Genomic DNA, 16933 nt, shown 5'->3' on the forward strand with positions numbered 1-16933 from the left:
GGCTGCGGGGACTGGGTCCAGACATGCCCGGGCGCCTCCCCAGGCTCATCCCCGCTGGTGCCTTTCCCCTGGGCCTAGGCCTCGCTTGAGGCCTCCTTGGAGAGGAGGTTGCTGGCAGGGGCTGTCTCCACACTGCAAGGTGCTGGAGCTCAGAGGGCCTCGTCAGAGGGAAGGGACCAGCAAGGGGCTGGATGCCCAAGACCTCTTTGGCCCAGCAGCCTCAGGGCAGCAGGGAGAGCAAGAGGCCCAGTGTGCCCCGAGGTCGGCTCTGCCCCTTCCCACACAGGCGGCCAGCCCAGCAGCTGCCTGACAGACTCTGGCTCCCCCGAGCTCTCTGCCGGTGCAGGGGGCAGGAACAGACGTGTGCATGTGGTTCTGCCTTGGCCTGGGAGTGTGGACCCCCTGCCTGGCTCCCAGGCTCCGGGGCAAGGGCCGGGAGAGAGCACCACCCCGAAGCGCTTTTCTCCCGGGCTCGGGAGCATTGTGCGCGGCTGGCGGGAACAGCCGGCGAGAGTGCTTGCAAAGCGGCCTTTGGAGGCAGCCGGGGAGGTCTTCCAGCGGGAGAGGGCCGGTTGTGCTCAGAGGCCCCACAGGCCAGGGGCAGGACCCAGCAGGGCCCCTGCCCCTGGCCAGCCTTGCCCAGACCTTCCTGGCCTCCGGGGGTACTGCCCCAGCAAGGGGCAGGCTGCGGGGACTGGGTCCAGACATGCCTGGGCGCCTCCCCAGGCTCATCCCTGCTGGTGCTTTCCCCTGGGCCTAGGCCTCGGTTGAGGCCTCCTTGGAGAGGAGGTTGCTGCCAGGGGCTGTCTCCACACTGCAAGGTGCTGGAGCTCAGAGGGCCTCGTCAGAGGGAAGGGACCAGCAAGGGGCTGGATGCCCAAGAACTCTTTGGCCCAGCAGCCTCAGGGCAGCAGGGAGAGCAAGAGGCCTAGTGTGCCCCTAGGTCGGCTCTGCCCCTTCCCACACAGGCGGCCAGCCCAGCAGCTGCCTGACAGACTCTGGCTCCCCCGAGCTCTCTGCCGGTGCAGGGGGCAGGAACAGACGTGTGCATGTGGTTCTGCCTTGGCCTGAGAGTGTGGACCCCCTGCCTGGCCCCCAGGCTCCGGGGCAAGGGCCGGGAGAGAGCACCACCCCGAAGCGCTTTTCTCCCGGGCTCGGGAGCATTGTGCGCGGCTGGCGGGAACAGCCGGCGAGAGTGCTTGCAAAGCGGCCTTTGGAGGCAGCCGGGGAGGTCTTCTAGCAGGAGAGGACCGGTTGTGCTCAGAGGCCCCACAGGCCAGGGGCATGACCCAGCAGGGCCCCTGCCCCTGGCCAGCCTTGCCCAGACCTTCCTGGCCTCCGGGGGTACTGCCCCAGCAAGGGGCAGGCTGCGGGGACTGGGTCCAGACATGCCCGGGCGCCTCCACAGGCTCAACCCCGCTGGTGCCTTTCCCCTGGGCCTAGGCCTCGCTTGAGGCCTCCTTGGAGAGGAGGTTGCTGCCAGGGGCTGTCTCCACACTGCAAGGTGCTGGAGCTCAGAGGGCCTCGTCAGAGGGAAGGGACCAGCAAGGGGCTGGATGCCCAAGACCTCTTTGGCCCAGCAGCCTCAGGGCAGCAGGGAGAGCAAGAGGCCCAGTGTGCCCCGAGGTCGGCTCTGCCCCTTCCCAAACAGGCGGCCAGCCCAGCAGCTGCCTGACAGACTCTGGCTCCCCCGAGCTCTCTGCCAGTGCAGGGGGCAGGAACAGACGTTTGTATGTGGTTCTGCCTTGGCCTGGGAGTGTGGACCCCCTGCCTGGCCCCCAGGCTCAGGGGCAAGGGCCGGGAGAGAGCACCACCCCGAAGCGCTTTTCTCCCGGGCTCGGGAGCATTGTGCGCGGCTGGCGGGAACAGCCGGCGAGAGTGCTTGCAAAGCAGCCTTTGGAGGCAGCCGGGGAGGTCTTCCAGCGGGAGAGGGCCGGTTGTGCTCAGAGGCCCCACAGGCCAGGGGCAGGACCCTGCAGGGCCCCTGCCCCTGGCCAGCCTTGCCCAGACCTTCCTGGCCTCCGGGGGTACTGCCCCAGCAAGGGGCAGGCTGCGGGGACTGGGTCCAGACATGCCCGGGCGCCTCCCCAGGCTCATCCCCGCTGGTGCCTTTCCCCTGGGCCTAGGCCTCGGTTGAGGCCTCCTTGGAGAGGTGGTTGCTGGCAGGGGCTGTCTCCACACTGCAAGGTGCTGGAGCTCAGAGGGCCTCGTCAGAGGGAAGGGACCAGCAAGGGGCTGGATGCCCAAGACCTCTTTGGCCCAGCAGCCTCAGGGCAGCAGGGAGAGCAAGAGGCCCAGTGTGCCCCTAGGTCGGCTCTGCCCCTTCCCACACAGGCGGCCAGCCCAGCAGCTGCCTGACAGACTCTGGCTCCCCCGAGCTCTCTGCCGGTGCAGGGGGCAGGAACAGACGTGTGCATGTGGTTCTGCCTTGGCCTGGGAGTGTGGACCCCCTGCCTGGCCCCCAGGCTCCGGGGCAAGGGCCGGGAGAGAGCACCACCCCGAAGCGCTTTTCTCCCGGGCTCGGGAGCATTGTGCGCGGCTGGCGGGAACAGCCGGCGAGAGTGCTTGCAAAGCAGCCTTTGGAGGCAGCCGGGGAGGTCTTCCAGCGGGAGAGGGCCGGTTGTGCTCAGAGGCCCCACAGGCCAGGGGCAGGACCCAGCAGGGCCCCTGCCCCTGGCCAGCCTTGCCCAGACCTTCCTGGCCTCCGGGGGTACTGCCCCAGCAAGGGGCAGGCTGCGGGGACTGGGTCCAGACATGCCCGGGCGCCTCCCCAGGCTCATCCCCGCTGGTGCCTTTCCCCTGGGCCTAGGCCTCGGTTGAGGCCTCCTTGGAGAGGAGGTTGCTGGCAGGGGCTGTCTCCACACTGCAAGGTGCTGGAGCTCAGAGGGCCTCGTCAGAGGGAAGGGACCAGCAAGGGGCTGGATGCCCAAGACCTCTTTGGCCCAGCAGCCTCAGGGCAGCAGGGAGAGCAAGAGGCCCAGTGTGCCCCTAGTTCGGCTCTGCCCCTTCCCACACAGGCAGCCAGCCCAGCAGCTGCCTGACAGACTCTGGCTCCCCCGAGCTCTCTGCCGGTGCAGGGGGCAGGAACAGACGTGTGCATGTGGTTCTGCCTTGGCCTGGGAGTGTGGACCCCCTGCCTGGCCCCCAGGCTCAGGGGCAAGGGCCGGGAGAGAGCACCACCCCGAAGCGCTTTTCTCCCGGGCTCGGGAGCATTGTGCGCGGCTGTCGGGAACAGCCGGCGAGAGTGCTTGCAAAGCGGCCTTTGGAGGCAGCCTGGGAGGTCTTCCAGCGGGAGAGGGCCGGTTGTGCTCAGAGGCCCCACAGGCCAGGGGCAGGACCCAGCAGGGCCCCTGCCCCTGGCCAGCCTTGCCCAGACCTTCCTGGCCTCCGGGGGTACTGCCCCAGCAAGGGGCAGGCTGCGGGGACTGGGTCCAGACATGCCCGGGCGCCTCCCCAGGCTCATCCCCGCTGGTGCCTTTCCCCTGGGCCTAGGCCTCGCTTGAGGCCTCCTTGGAGAGAATGTTGCTTCCAGGGGCTGTCTCCACACTGCAAGGTGCTGGAGCTCAGAGGGCCTCGTCAGAGGGAAGGGACCAGCAAGGGGCTGGATGCCCAAGACCTCTTTGGCCCAGCAGCCTCAGGGCAGCAGGGAGAGCAAGAGGCCCAGTGTGCCCCTAGGTCGGCTCTGCCCCTTCCCCCACAGGCGGCCCGCCCAGCAGCTGCCTGACAGACTCTGGCTCCCCCGAGCTCTCTGCCGGTGCAGGGGGCAGAAACAGACGTGTGCATGTGGTTCTGCCTTGGCCTGGGAGTGTGGACCCCCTGTCTGGCCCCCAGGCTCAGGGGCAAGGGCCGGGAGAGAGCACCACACCGAAGCGCTTTTCTCCCGGGCTCGGGAGCATTGTGCGCGGCTGGCGGGAACAGCTGGCGAGAGTGCTTGCAAAGCGGCCTTTGGAGGCAGCCGGGGAGGTCTTCCAGCGGGAGAGGGCAGGTTGTGCTCAGAGGTCCCACAGGCCAGGGGCAGGACCCAGCAGGGCCCCTGCCCCTGGCCAGCCTTGCCCAGACCTTCCTGGCCTCCGGGGGTACTGCCCCAGCAAGGGGCAGGCTGCGGGGACTGGGTCCAGACATGCCCGGGCGCCTCCCCAGGCTCATCCCCGCTGGTGCCTTTCCCCTGGGCCTAGGCCTCGGTTGAGGCCTCCTTGGAGAGGAGGTTGCTGGCAGGGGCTGTCTCCACACTGCAAGGTGCTGGAGCTCAGAGGGCCTCGTCAGAGGGAAGGGACCAGCAAGGGGCTGGATGCCCAAGACCTCTTTGGCCCAGCAGCCTCAGGGCAGCAGGGAGAGCAAGAGGCCCAGTGTGCCCCTAGGTCGGCTCTGCCCCTTCCCACACAGGCGGCCAGCCCAGCAGCTGCCTGACAGACTCTGGCTCCCCCGAGCTCTCTGCTGGTGCAGGGGGCAGGAACAGACGTGTGCATGTGGTTCTGCCTTGGCCTGGGAGTGTGGACCCCCTGCCTGGCCCCAGGCTCCGGGGCAAGGGCCGGGAGAGAGCACCACCCCGAAGCGCTTTTCTCCCGGGCTCGGGAGCATTGTGCGCGGCTGGCGGGAACAGCCGGCGAGAGTGCTTGCAAAGCGGCCTTTGGAGGCAGCCGGGGAGGTCTTCCAGCGGGAGAGGGCCGGTTGTGCTCAGAGGCCCCACAGGCCAGGGGCAGGACCCAGCAGGGCCCCTGCCCCTGGCCAGCCTTGCCCAGACCTTCCTGGCCTCCGGGGGTACTGCCCCAGCAAGGGGCAGGCTGCGGGGACTGGGTCCAGACATGCCCGGTCGCCTCCCCAGGCTCATCCCCGCTGGTGCCTTTCCCCTGGGCCTAGGCCTCTGTTGAGGCCTCCTTGAAGAGGAGGTTGCTGGCAGGGGCTGTCTCCACACTGCAAGGTGCTGGAGCTCAGAGGGCCTCGTCAGAGGGAAGGGACCAGCAAGGGGCTGGATGCCCAAGACCTCTTTGGCCCAGCAGCCTCAGGGCAGCAGGGAGAGCAAGAGGCCCAGTGTGCCCCTAGGTCGGCTCTGCCCCTTCCCACACAGGCGGCCAGCCCAGCAGCTGCCTGACAGACTCTGGCTCCCCCGAGCTCTCTGCCGGTGCAGGGGGCAGGAACAGACGTGTGCATGTGGTTCTGCCTTGGCCTGGGAGTGTGGACGCCCTGCCTGGCCCCCAGGCTCAGGGGCAAGGGCCGGGAGAGAGCACCACCCCGAAGCGCTTTTCTCCCGGGCTCGGGAGCATTCTGCGCGGCTGGCGGGAACAGCCGGCGAGAGTGCTTGCAGAGCGGCCTTTGGAGGCAGCCGGGGAGGTCTTCCAGCGGGAGAGGGCCGGTTGTGCTCAGAGGCCCCACAGGCCAGGGGCATGACCCAGCAGGGCCCCTGCCCCTGGCCAGCCTTGCCCAGACCTTCCTGGCCTCCGGGGGTACTGCCCCAGCAAGGGGCAGGCTGCGGGGACTGGGTCCAGACATGCCCGGGCGCCTCCCCAGGCTCATCCCCGCTGGTGCCTTTCCCCTGGGCCTAGGCCTCGGATGAGGCCTCCTTGGAGAGGAGGTTGCTGCCAGGGGCTGTCTCCACACTGCAAGGTGCTGGAGCTCAGAGGGCCTCGTCAGAGGGAAGGGACCAGCAAGGGGCTGGATGCCCAAGACCTCTTTGGCCCAGCAGCCTCAGGGCAGCAGGGAGAGCAAGAGGCCCAGTGTGCCCCTAGGTCGGCTCTGCCCCTTCCCAAACAGGCGGCCAGCCCAGCAGCTGCCTGACAGACTCTGGCTCCCCCGAGCTCTCTGCCGGTGCAGGGGGCAGGAACAGACGTTTGTATGTGGTTCTGCCTTGGCCTGGGAGTGTGGACCCCCTGCCTGGCCCCCAGGCTCAGGGGCAAGGGCCGGGAGAGAGCACCACCCCGAAGCGCTTTTCTCCCGGGCTCGGGAGCATTGTGCGCGGCTGGCGGGAACAGCCGGCGAGAGTGCTTGCAAGGCGGCCTTTGGAGGCAGCCGGGGAGGTCTTCCAGCGGGAGAGGGCCGGTTGTGCTCAGAGGCCCCACAGGCCAGGGGCAGGACCCAGCAGGGCCCCTGCCCCTGGCCAGCCTTGCCCAGACCTTCCTGGCCTCCGGGGGTACTGCCCCAGAAAGGGGCAGGCTGCGGGGACTGGGTCCAGACATGCCCGGGCGCCTCCCCAGGCTCATCCCCGCTGGTGCCTTTCCCCTGGGCCTAGGCCTCGCTTGAGGCCTCCTTGGAGAGGAGGTTGCTGGCAGGGGCTGTCTCCAGACTGCAAGGTTCTGGAGCTCAGAGGGCCTCGTCAGAGGGAAGGGACCAGCAAGGGGCTGGATGCCGAAGACCTCTTTGGCCCAGCAGCCTCAGGGCAGCAGGGAGAGCAAGAGGCCCAGTGTGCCCCTAGGTCGGCTCTGCCCCTTCCCACACAGGCGGCCAGCCCAGCAGCTGCCTGACAGACTCTGGCTCCCCCGAGCTCTCTGCCGGTGCAGGGGGCAGGAACAGACGTGTGCATGTGGTTCTGCCTTGGCCTGGGAGTGTGGACCCCCTGCCTGGCCCCCAGGCTCAGGGGCAAGGGCCGGGAGAGAGCACCACCCCGAAGCGCTTTTCTCCCGGGCTCGGGAGCATTGTGCGCGGCTGGCGGGAACAGCCGGCGAGAGTGCTTGCAAAGCGGCCTTTGGAGGCAGCCGGGGAGGTCTTCCAGCGGGAGAGGGCCGGTTGTGCTCAGAGGCCCCACAGGCCAGGGGCAGGACCCAGCAGGGCCCCTGCCCCTGGCCAGCCTTGCCCAGACCTTCCTGGCCTCCGGGGGTACTGCCCCAGCAAGGGGCAGGCTGCGGGGACTGGGTCCAGACATGCCCGGGCCCCTCCCCAGGCTCATCCCCGCTGGTGCCTTTCCCCTGGGCCTAGGCCTCGGTTGAGGCCTCCTTGGAGAGGAGGTTGCTGGCAGGGGCTGTCTCCACACTGCAAGGTGCTGGAGCTCAGAGGGCCTCGTCAGAGGGAAGGGACCAGCAAGGGGCTGGATGCCCAAGACCTCTTTGGCCCAGCAGCCTCAGGGCAGCAGGGAGAGCAAGAGGCCCAGTGTGCCCCTAGGTTGGCTCTGCCCCTTCCCACACAGGCGGCCAGCCCAGCAGCTGCCTGACAGACTCTGGCTCCCCCGAGCTCTCTGCCGGTGCAGGGGGCAGGAACAGACGTGTGCATGTGGTTCTGCCTTGGCCTGGGAGTGTGGACCCCCTGCCTGGCCCCCAGGCTCAGGGGCAAGGGCCGGGAGAGAGCACCACCCCGAAGCGCTTTTCTCCCGGGCTCGGGAGCATTGTGCGCGGCTGGCGGGAACAGGCGGCGAGAGTGCTTGCAAAGCGGCCTTTGGAGGCAGCCGGGGAGGTCTTCCAGCGGGAGAGGGCCGGTTGTGCTCAGAGGCCCCACAGGCCAGGGGCAGGACCCAGCAGGGCCCCTGCCCCTGGCCAGCCTTGCCCAGACCTTCCTGGCCTCCGGGGGTACTGCCCCAGCAAGGGGCAGGCTGCGGGGACTGGGTCCAGACATGCCCGGGCGCCTCCCCAGGCTCATCCCCGCTGGTGCCTTTCCCCTGGGCCTAGGCCTCGCTTGAGGCCTCCTTGGAGAGGAGGTTGCTGCCAGGGGCTGTCTCCACACTGCAAGGTGCTGGAGCTCAGAGGGCCTCGTCAGAGGGAAGGGACCAGCAAGGGGCTGGATGCCCAAGACCTCTTTGGCCCAGCAGCCTCAGGGCAGCAGGGAGAGCAAGAGGCCCAGTGTGCCCCTAGGTCGGCTCTGCCCCTTCCCACACAGGCGGCCAGCCCAGCAGCTGCCTGACAGACTCTGGCTCCCCCGAGCTCTCTGCCGGTGCAGGGGGCAGGAACAGACGTGTGCATGTGGTTCTGCCTTGGCCTGGGAGTGTGGACCCCCTGCCTGGCCCCCAGGCTCCGGGGCAAGGGCCGGGAGAGAGCACCACCCCGAAGCGCTTTTCTCCCGGGCTCGGGAGCATTGTGCGCGGCTGGCGGGAACAGCCGGCGAGAGTGCTTGCAAAGCGGCCTTTGGAGGCAGCCGGGGAGTTCTTCCAGCGGGAGAGGGCCGGTTGTGCTCAGAGGCCCCACAGGCCAGGGGCAGGACCCAGCAGGGCCCCTGCCCCTGGCCAGCCTTGCCCAGACCTTCCTGGCCTCCGGGGGTACTGCCCCAGCAAGGGGCAGGCTGCGGGGACTGGGTCCAGACATGCCCGGGCGCCTCCCCAGGCTCATCCCCGCTGGTGCCTTTCCCCTGGGCCTAGGCCTCGGTTGAGGCCTCCTTGAAGAGGAGGTTGCTGGCAGGGGCTGTCTCCACACTGCAAGGTGCTGGAGCTCAGAGGGCCTCGTCAGAGGGAAGGGACCAGCAAGGGGCTGGATGCCCAAGACCTCTTTGGCCCAGCAGCCTCAGGGCAGCAGGGAGAGCAAGAGGCCCAGTGTGCCCCTAGGTCGGCTCTGCCCCTTCCCCCACAGGCGGCCCGCCCAGCAGCTGCCTGACAGACTCTGGCTCCCCCGAGCTCTCTGCCGGTGCAGGGGGCAGGAACAGACGTGTGCATGTGGTTCTGCCTTGGCCTGGGAGTGTGGACCCCCTGTCTGGCCCCCAGGCTCAGGGGCAAGGGCCGGGAGAGAGCACCACACCGAAGCGCTTTTCTCCCGGGCTCGGGAGCATTGTGCGCGGCTGGCGGGAACAGCTGGCGAGAGTGCTTGCAAAGCGGCCTTTGGAGGCAGCCGGGGAGGTCTTCCAGCGGGAGAGGGCAGGTTGTGCTCAGAGGTCCCACAGGCCAGGGGCAGGACCCAGCAGGGCCCCTGCCCCTGGCCAGCCTTGCCCAGACCTTCCTGGCCTCCGGGGGTACTGCCCCAGCAAGGGGCAGGCTGCGGGGACTGGGTCCAGACATGCCCGGGCGCCTCCCCAGGCTCATCCCCGCTGGTGCCTTTCCCCTGGGCCTAGGCCTCGGTTGAGGCCTCCTTGGAGAGGAGGTTGCTGGCAGGGGCTGTCTCCACACTGCAAGGTGCTGGAGCTCAGAGGGCCTCGTCAGAGGGAAGGGACCAGCAAGGGGCTGGATGCCCAAGACCTCTTCGGCCCAGCAGCCTCAGGGCAGCAGGGAGAGCAAGAGGCCCAGTGTGCCCCTAGGTCGGCTCTGCCCCTTCCCACACAGGCGGCCAGCCCAGCAGCTGCCTGACAGACTCTGGCTCCCCCGAGCTCTCTGCCGGTGCAGGGGGCAGGAACAGACGTGTGCATGTGGTTCTGCCTTGGCCTGGGAGTGTGGACCCCCTGCCTGGCCCCAGGCTCCGGGGCAAGGGCGGGGAGAGAGCACCACCCCGAAGCGCTTTTCTCCCGGGCTCGGGAGCATTGTGCGCGGCTGGCGGGAACAGCCGGCGAGAGTGCTTGCAAAGCGGCCTTTGGAGGCAGCCGGGGAGGTCTTCCAGCGGGAGAGGGCCGGTTGTGCTCAGAGGCCCCACAGGCCAGGGGCAGGACCCAGCAGGGCCCCTGCCCCTGGCCAGCCTTGCCCAGACCTTCCTGGCCTCCGGGGGTACTGCCCCAGCAAGGGGCAGGCTGCGGGGACTGGGTCCAGACATGCCGGGGCGCCTCCCCAGGCTCATCCCCGCTGGTGCCTTTCCCCTGGGCCTAGGCCTCGCTTGAGGCCTCCTTGGAGAGGAGGTTGCTGGCAGGGGCTGTCTCCACACTGCAAGGTGCTGGAGCTCAGAGGGCCTCGTCAAAGGGAAGGGACCAGCAAGGGGCTGGATGCCCAAGACCTCTTTGCCCCAGCAGCCTCAGGGCAGCAGGGAGAGCAAGAGGCCCAGTGTGCCCCTAGGTCGGCTCTGCCCCTTCCCACACAGGCGGCAAGCCCAGCAGCTGCCTGACAGACTCTGGCTCCCCCGAGCTCTCTGCCGGTGCAGGGGGCAGGAACAGACATGTGCATGTGGTTCTGCCTTGGCCTGAGAGTGTGGACCCCCTGCCTGGCCCCCAGGCTCCGGGGCAAGGGCCGGGAGAGAGCACCACCCCGAAGCGCTTTTCTCCCGGGCTCGGGAGCATTGTGCGCGGCTGGCGGGAACAGCCGGCGAGAGTGCTTGCAAAGCGGCCTTTGGAGGCAGCCGGGGAGGTCTTCCAGCGGGAGAGGGCCGGTTGTGCTCAGAGGCCCCACAGGCCAGGGGCAGGACCCAGCAGGGCCCCTGCCCCTGGCCAGCCTTGCCCAGACCTTCCTGGCCTCCGGGGGTACTGCCCCAGCAAGGGGCAGGCTGCGGGGACTGGGTCCAGACATGCCCGGGCGCCTCCCCAGGCTCATCCCCGCTGGTGCCTTTCCCCTGGGCCTAGGCCTCGCTTGAGGCCTCCTTGGAGAGGAGGTTGCTGGCAGGGGCTGTCTCCACACTGCAAGGTGCTGGAGCTCAGAGGGCCTCGTCAGAGGGAAGGGACCAGCAAGGGGCTGGATGCCCAAGACCTCTTTGGCCCAGCAGCCTCAGGGCAGCAGGGAGAGCAAGAGGCCCAGTGTGCCCCTAGGTCGGCTCTGCCCCTTCCCACACAGGCGGCCAGCCCAGCAGCTGCCTGACAGACTCTGGCTCCCCCGAGCTCTCTGCCGGTGCAGGGGGCAGGAACAGACGTGTGCATGTGGTTCTGCCTTGGCCTGGGAGTGTGGACCCCCTGCCTGGCTCCCAGGCTCCGGGGCAAGGGCCGGGAGAGAGCACCACCCCGAAGCGCTTTTCTCCCGGGCTCGGGAGCATTGTGCGCGGCTGGCGGGAAGAGCCGGCGAGAGTGCTTGCAAAGCGGCCTTTGGAGGCAGCCGGGGAGGTCTTCCAGCGGGAGAGGGCCGGTTGTGCTCAGAGGCCCCACAGGCCAGGGGCAGGACCCAGCAGGGCCCCTGCCCCTGGCCAGCCTTGCCCAGACCTTCCTGGCCTCCGGGGGTACTGCCCCAGCAAGGGGCAGGCTGCGGGGACTGGGTCCAGACATGCCCGGGCGCCTCCCCAGGCTCATCCCTGCTGGTGCTTTCCCCTGGGCCTAGGCCTCGGTTGAGGCCTCCTTGGAGAGGAGGTTGCTGCCAGGGGCTGTCTCCACACTGCAAGGTGCTGGAGCTCAGAGGGCCTCGTCAGAGGGAAGGGACCAGCAAGGGGCTGGATGCCCAAGAACTCTTTGGCCCAGCAGCCTCAGGGCAGCAGGGAGAGCAAGAGGCCTAGTGTGCCCCTAGGTCGGCTCTGCCCCTTCCCACACAGGCGGCCAGCCCAGCAGCTGCCTGACAGACTCTGGCTCCCCCGAGCTCTCTGCCGGTGCAGGGGGCAGGAACAGACGTGTGCATGTGGTTCTGCCTTGGCCTGGGAGTGTGGACCCCCTGCCTGGCCCCCAGGCTCCGGGGCAAGGGCCGGGAGAGAGCACCACCCCGAAGCGCTTTTCTCCCGGGCTCGGGAGCATTGTGCGCGGCTGGCGGGAACAGCCGGCGAGAGTGCTTGCAAAGCGGCCTTTGGAGGCAGCCGGGGAGGTCTTCCAGCGGGAGAGGGCCGGTTGTGCTCAGAGGCCCCACAGGCCAGGGGCAGGACCCAGCAGGGCCCCTGCCCCTGGCCAGCCTTGCCCAGACCTTCCTGGCCTCCGGGGGTACTGCCCCAGAAAGGGGCAGGCTGCAGGGACTGGGTCCAGACATACCCGGGCGCCTCCCCAGGCTCATCCCCGCTGGTGCCTTTCCCCTGGGCCTAGGCCTCGCTTGAGGCCTCCTTGGAGAGGAGGTTGCTGGCAGGGGCTGTCTCCACACTGCAAGGTGCTGGAGCTCAGAGGGCCTCGTCAGAGGGAAGGGACCAGCAAGGGACTGGATGCCCAAGACCTCTTTGGCCCAGCAGCCTCAGGGCAGCAGGGAGAGCAAGAGGCCCAGTGTGCCCCTAGGTCGGCTCTGCCCCTTCCCACACAGGCGGCCAGCCCAGCAGCTGCCTGACAGACTCTGGCTCCCCCGAGCTCTCTGCCGGTGCAGGGGGCAGGAACAGACGTGTGCATGTGGTTCTGCCTTGGCCTGGGAGTGTGGACCCCCTGCCTGGCCCCCAGGCTCAGGGGCAAGGGCCGGGAGAGAGCACCACCCCGAAGCGCTTTTCTCCCGGGCTCGGGAGCATTGTGCGCGGCTGGCGGGAACAGCCGGCGAGAGTGCTTGCAAAGCGGCCTTTAGAGGCAGCCGGGGAGGTCTTCCAGCGGGAGAGGGCCGGTTGTGCTCAGAGGCCCCACAGGCCAGGGGCAGGACCCAGCAGGGCCCCTGCCCCTGGCCAGCCTTGCCCAGGCCTTCCTGGCCTCCGGGGGTACTGCCCCAGCAAGGGGCAGGCTGCGGGGACTGGGTCCAGACATGCCCGGGCGCCTCCCCAGGCTCATCCCCGCTGGTGCCTTTCCCCTGGGCCTAGGCCTCGCTTGAGGCCTCCTTGGAGAGGAGGTTGCTGGCAGGGGCTGTCTCCACACTGCAAGGTGCTGGAGCTCAGAGGGCCTCGTCAGAGGGAAGGGACCAGCAAGGGGCTGGATGCCCAAGACCTCTTCGGCCCAGCAGCCTCAGGGCAGCAGGGAGAGCAAGAGGCCCAGTGTGCCCCTAGGTCGGCTCTGCCCCTTCCCACACAGGCGGCCAGCCCAGCAGCTGCCTGACAGACTCTGGCTCCCCCGAGCTCTCTGCCGGTGCAGGGGGCAGGAACAGACGTGTGCATGTGGTTCTGCCTTGGCCTGGGAGTGTGGACCCCCTGCCTGGCCCCCAGGCTCAGGGGCAAGGGCCGGGAGAGAGCACCACCCCGAAGCGCTTTTCTCCCGGGCTCGGGAGCATTGTGCGCGGCTGGCGGGAACAGCCGGCGAGAGTGCTTGCAAAGCGGCCTTTGGAGGCAGCCGGGGAGGTCTTCCAGCGGGAGAGGGCCGGTTGTGCTGAGAGGCCCCACAGGCCAGGGGCAGGACCCAGCAGGGCCCCTGCCCCTTGCCAGCCTTGCCCAGACCTTCCTGGCCTCCGGGGGTACTGCCCCAGCAAGGGGCAGGCTGCGGGGACTGGGTCCAGACATGCCCGGGCGCCTCCCCAGGCTCATCCCCGCTGGTGCCTTTCCCCTGGGCCTAGGCCTCGGTTGAGGCCTCCTTGGAGAGGAGGTTGCTGGCAGGGGCTGTCTCCACACTGCAAGGTGCTGGAGCTCAGAGGGCCTCGTCAAAGGGAAGGGACCAGCAAGGGGCTGGATGCCCAAGACCTCTTTGCCCCAGCAGCCTCAGGGCAGCAGGGAGAGCAAGAGGCCCAGTGTGCCCCTAGGTCGGCTCTGCCCCTTCCCACACAGGCGGCAAGCCCAGCAGCTGCCTGACAGACTCTGGCTCCCCCGAGCTCTCTGCCGGTGCAGGGGGCAGGAACAGACATGTGCATGTGGTTCTGCCTTGGCCTGAGAGTGTGGACCCCCTGCCTGGCCCCCAGGCTCCGGGGCAAGGGCCGGGAGAGAGCACCACCCCGAAGCGCTTTTCTCCCGGGCTCGGGAGCATTGTGCGCGGCTGGCGGGAACAGCCGGCGAGAGTGCTTGCAAAGCGGCCTTTGGAGGCAGCCGGGGAGGTCTTCCAGCGGGAGAGGGCCGGTTGTGCTCAGAGGCCCCACAGGCCAGGGGCAGGACCCAGCAGGGCCCCTGCCCCTGGCCAGCCTTGCCCAGACCTTCCTGGCCTCCGGGGGTACTGCCCCAGCAAGGGGCAGGCTGCGGGGACTGGGTCCAGACATGCCCGGGCGTCTAACCAGGCTCATCCCCGCTGGTGCCTTTCCCCTGGGCCTAGGCCTCGCTTGAGGCCTCCTTGGAGAGGAGGTTGCTGGCAGGGGCTGTCTCCACACTGCAAGGTGCTGGAGCTCAGAGGGCCTCGTCAGAGGGAAGGGACCAGCAAGGGGCTGGATGCCCAAGACCTCTTTGGCCCAGCAGCCTCAGGGCAGCAGGGAGAGCAAGAGGCCCAGTGTGCCCCGAGGTCGGCTCTGCCCCTTCCCACACAGGCGGCCAGCCCAGCAGCTGCCTGACAGACTCTGGCTCCCCCGAGCTCTCTGCCGGTGCAGGGGGCAGGAACAGACGTGTGCATGTGGTTCTGCCTTGGCCTGGGAGTGTGGACCCCCTGCCTGGCTCCCAGGCTCCGGGGCAAGGGCCGGGAGAGAGCACCACCCCGAAGCGCTTTTCTCCCGGGCTCGGGAGCATTGTGCGCGGCTGGCGGGAACAGCCGGCGAGAGTGCTTGCAAAGCGGCCTTTGGAGGCAGCCGGGGAGGTCTTCCAGCGGGAGAGGGCCGGTTGTGCTCAGAGGCCCCACAGGCCAGGGGCAGGACCCAGCAGGGCCCCTGCCCCTGGCCAGCCTTGCCCAGACCTTCCTGGCCTCCGGGGGTACTGCCCCAGCAAGGGGCAGGCTGCGGGGACTGGGTCCAGACATGCCCGGGCGCCTCCCCAGGCTCATCCCTGCTGGTGCTTTCCCCTGGGCCTAGGCCTCGGTTGAGGCCTCCTTGGAGAGGAGGTTGCTGCCAGGGGCTGTCTCCACACTGCAAGGTGCTGGAGCTCAGAGGGCCTCGTCAGAGGGAAGGGACCAGCAAGGGGCTGGATGCCCAAGACCTCTTTGGCCCAGCAGCCTCAGGGCAGCAGGGAGAGCAAGAGGCCTAGTGTGCCCCTAGGTCGGCTCTGCCCCTTCCCACACAGGCGGCCAGCCCAGCAGCTGCCTGACAGACTCTGGCTCCCCCGAGCTCTCTGCCGGTGCAGGGGGCAGGAACAGACGTGTGCATGTGGTTCTGCCTTGGCCTGAGAGTGTGGACCCCCTGCCTGGCCCCCAGGCTCCGGGGCAAGGGCCGGGAGAGAGCACCACCCCGAAGCGCTTTTCTCCCGGGCTCGGGAGCATTGTGCGCGGCTGGCGGGAACAGCCGGCGAGAGTGCTTGCAAAGCGGCCTTTGGAGGCAGCCGGGGAGGTCTTCCAGCGGGAGAGGACCGGTTGTGCTCAGAGGCCCCACAGGCCAGGGGCAGGACCCAGCAGGGCCCCTGCCCCTGGCCAGCCTTGCCCAGACCTTCCTGGCCTCCGGGGGTACTGCCCCAGCAAGGGGCAGGCTGCGGGGACTGGGTCCAGACATGCCCGGGCGCCTCCCCAGGCTCAACCCCGCTGGTGCCTTTCCCCTGGGCCTAGGCCTCGCTTGAGGCCTCCTTGGAGAGGAGGTTGCTGCCAGGGGCTGTCTCCACACTGCAAGGTGCTGGAGCTCAGAGGGCCTCGTCAGAGGGAAGGGACCAGCAAGGGGCTGGATGCCCAAGACCTCTTTGGCCCAGCAGCCTCAGGGCAGCAGGGAGAGCAAGAGGCCCAGTGTGCCCCGAGGTCGGCTCTGCCCCTTCCCACACAGGCGGCCAGCCCAGCAGCTGCCTGACAGACTCTGGCTCCCCCGAGCTCTCTGCCAGTGCAGGGAGCAGGAACAGACGTTTGTATGTGGTTCTGCCTTGGCCTGGGAGTGTGGACCCCCTGCCTGGCCCCCAGGCTCAGGGGCAAGGGCCGGGAGAGAGCACCACCCCGAAGCGCTTTTCTCCCGGGCTCGGGAGCATTGTGCGCGGCTGGCGGGAACAGCCGGCGAGAGTGCTTGCAAAGCGGCCTTTGGAGGCAGCCGGGGAGGTCTTCCAGCGGGAGAGGGCCGGTTGTGCTCAGAGGCCCCACAGGCCAGGGGCAGGACCCAGCAGGGCCCCTGCCCCTGGCCAGCCTTGCCCAGACCTTCCTGGCCTCCGGGGGTACTGCCCCAGCAAGGGGCAGGCTGCGGGGACTGGGTCCAGACATGCCCGGGCGCCTCCCCAGGCTCATCCCCGCTGGTGCCTTTCCCCTGGGCCTAGGCCTCGGTTGAGGCCTCCTTGGAGAGGAGGTTGCTGGCAGGGGCTGTCTCCACACTGCAAGGTGCTGGAGCTCAGAGGGCCTCGTCAGAGGGAAGGGACCAGCAAGGGGCTGGATGCCCAAGACCTCTTTGGCCCAGCAGCCTCAGGGCAGCAGGGAGAGCAAGAGGCCCAGTGTGCCCCTAGGTCGGCTCTGCCCCTTCCCACACAGGCGGCCAGCCCAGCAGCTGCCTGACAGACTCTGGCTCCCCCGAGCTCTCTGCTGGTGCAGGGGGCAGGAACAGACGTGTGCATGTGGTTCTGCCTTGGCCTGGGAGTGTGGACCCCCTGCCTGGCCCCCAGACTCCGGGGCAAGGGCCGGGAGAGAGCACCACCCCGAAGCGCTTTTCTCCCGGGCTCGGGAGCATTGTGCGCGGCTGGCGGGAACAGCCGGCGAGAGTGCTTGCAAAGCGGCCTTTGGAGGCAGCCGGGGAGGTCTTCCAGCGGGAGAGGGCCGGTTGTGCTCAGAGGCCCCACAGGCCAGGGGCAGGACCCAGCAGGGCCCCTGCCCCTGGCCAGCCTTGCCCAGACCTTCCTGGCCTCCGGGGGTACTGCCCCAGCAAGGGGCAGGCTGCGGGGACTGGGTCCAGACATGCCCGGTCGCCTCCCCAGGCTCATCCCCGCTGGTGCCTTTCCCCTGGGCCTAGGCCTCGGTTGAGGCCTCCTTGGAGAGGAGGTTGCTGGCAGGGGCTTTCTCCACACTGCAAGGTGCTGGAGCTCAGAGGGCCTCGTCAGAGGGAAGGGACCAGCAAGGGGCTGGATGCCCAAGACCTCTTTGGCCCAGCAGCCTCAGGGCAGCAGGGAGAGCAAGAGGCCCAGTGTGCCCCTAGGTCGGCTCTGCCCCTTCCCACACAGGCGGCCAGCCCAGCAGCTGCCTGACAGACTCTGGCTCCCCCGAGCTCTCTGCCGGTGCAGGGGGCAGGAACAGACGTGTGCATGTGGTTCTGCCTTGGCCTGGGAGTGTGGACGCCCTGCGTGGCCCCCAGGCTCAGGGTCAAGGGCCGGGAGAGAGCACCACCCCGAAGCGCTTTTCTCCCGGGCTCGGGAGCATTCTGCGCGGCTGGCGGGAACAGCCGGCGAGAGTGCTTGCAGAGCGGCCTTTGGAGGCAGCCGGG

Source organism: Cervus elaphus, unplaced genomic scaffold (genome assembly GCF_910594005.1).
Source record: "Cervus elaphus unplaced genomic scaffold, mCerEla1.1, whole genome shotgun sequence".
Taxonomy (NCBI): Eukaryota; Metazoa; Chordata; class Mammalia; order Artiodactyla; family Cervidae; genus Cervus; species Cervus elaphus.